This window comes from Brassica oleracea, chromosome C3 (genome assembly GCF_000695525.1).
Source record: "Brassica oleracea var. oleracea cultivar TO1000 chromosome C3, BOL, whole genome shotgun sequence".
In the NCBI taxonomy this organism is placed as follows: Eukaryota; Viridiplantae; Streptophyta; class Magnoliopsida; order Brassicales; family Brassicaceae; genus Brassica; species Brassica oleracea.
In genome coordinates, this window is record NC_027750.1 from 10,564,186 (window position 1) to 10,566,383 (window position 2,198).

The following is a 2,198-nucleotide window of genomic DNA, read 5'->3' on the forward strand; positions in this document are numbered from 1 at the left end:
AGTTTTATAGTATAACTAAATAAAATTATAAAATGTATTGTATTCAGTCTGTAAAAATTAGAAAAAAATGAAGGAGATTCTCAATTTTCTTTATTTCATACTATGAATTTATTTTACCAAACTCGAGAATATATTAATATATAATAATAATTAATAATAAAGTAAAATATAAAAAAAAAATCATTATACATTAATAATATTGAATAAGGAACATAACCAATGACATTATAGATTTACACAATATATAACACTGAAATGTAAATATCTTTTAAAGTTTTGCGATAGTATCCATTATATATTTATAAAATGAAAATCTACCCGCACATCCGTGCGGGTGAAAAATGTAGTACATGTTATATTAGGAAACACACATTTATAAAAATGTCCAAAGTTTTATTTTCAAGATTTTGAATGATGAATTTACCAGATGCGAATTCCGAAGCAAGAGGTGGATTGTGATCTGCGAGTGCTGGGGTGGTGATCAATAGAAGAGTCAAAGGATGAAAATCTTTTTATGACCTTCCCTTTTGTCTGAAACTTGAACATATGGTACTCATTCTCATCGATGAGCACCCTCTCCGACAGAGACTCTGATGAAGCGGACAGTTTCTTGACCTTATTCTTATGACCACCTGGTGATAACCAGAAGAGCCTTGTGGGGATTAGTGCGAGGATTTTCTTCATAGGTCTTTTTGAACTACGGCGGGTTTGGTCGCCCGAGAAGGAAAAATGAGACGGCGGAGGGGTGAGAAGAAGTGGCGGAGGCAGCTCGGAGGAGGGGTGTTTGGGAGTACCAGGATGAGATTCCCATTCGAAAGGGATGGAACCGGCAGCTCCATCTAGTAATAGATTCTAAAGGAAGGACAAGCTGATGCCGGCGAGGAAAAGCGTTGTTTGGTCGACGGTATCTTGTGTGAGAAGGTATCGGTGTCTTGCTTTCTCAGTGACGCAGGACTCTCAGATCCGCCGTTTGTCATTATTGTCTTGGGAGACTGAGAGAGAGAAAGGCTCGCATATGAGACATATGGTACTAGTATATATGGTGCCTAGTGTCATTGGTACGTTAAATAAAAAAACTTTTGGAGTTCTATGTCTAAGAGCATCTCCAATGTAAAACTTCATTTTTTCTTTTAAAATGGGATAAAAGTAAAAATGAAGTAAAATTACTTCAATCCTACTTCATTTTTTATTCCATAATGAACTGATGAACAAACAAAAAATAGATTACTCCATAAATAGAGTAAATTTCATTATGAAGTGAGATATGAAGTTGAGTTAGAGCATTCTTTACTCCCTATTCACTTTTACTTCATTTTAGAAGAAAAAAATGTAGTGGAGATAGAGATGCCGTAAAGAATTAAACAAAACTTAACTCTGAAAATGAAATGCTAGTTCATATGTGACGCTGGTTATATAGTAAATGCATACATCTTTTAATTAATGTGACAAAATAATCGCTCCCGCCAGAAACTAAAAGCGTCTCCAATATAAAACTTTTTTTTTTCAAAATAGCGAGATATGGAGTTGGGTTAAAAAAATTACTCTATTTCTGGAGTAAACTCCATTATACAATGAAATATGGAATTGGGTTATAATATTTTTTACTTTATACTTCATTTTACTTAATTTTTTTTTTTAAAAAAAATCCATTTTACTTAATTTTAGAATAAAATATGGGATGGGGTTGGAGATGCCCTAACTAACACGCGTGTTCTAGTTGTTGCATAGTTTACTCCATAAGTTGAAGATTAGTTTGAGTTTCAGTTCAATCTAAACTATTAAAATTGAAGTACAAATTTAAAATAACCCTGTTTTTTCCTAAAAAATTACAATCTCATGCCACTGAGTAATTAAGATGTATTTATTTAAAACAATATACAAATTAATTATTTTGCTGGACCATTTCCTAATCTACGCAAACTATACCAGTATGGTTCGCTGGACTTGGTCCATATATATCAAAACTATGAGTTTAACTATCCAACACATGGCCTAACTCTAAACACATAAATATTGATAGTGCTCATATTATAAATCGTACTATGAATTTTTTTTAAAAAAAATCCAAGACCTCGGATAGTATTCATTATTGATAGTGCTCATATTATATATCGTACTAGGAAGTTTTTTATAATAAATCCAAGACCTAGCATTATACAGTAGTATCCATTTTGTGGCATATAGAGTAATTGGTTTAA

General features: G+C 32.3%; 1 pseudogene; it reads right to left on the reverse strand.

Annotated features, from left to right (window-relative positions):
• LOC106329849 overlaps positions 1 to 1,953 on the reverse strand; it is a 4,224-nt pseudogene extending 2,271 nt beyond the window's left edge.
• Between the last annotated feature and the right edge of the window lie 245 nt (positions 1,954 to 2,198).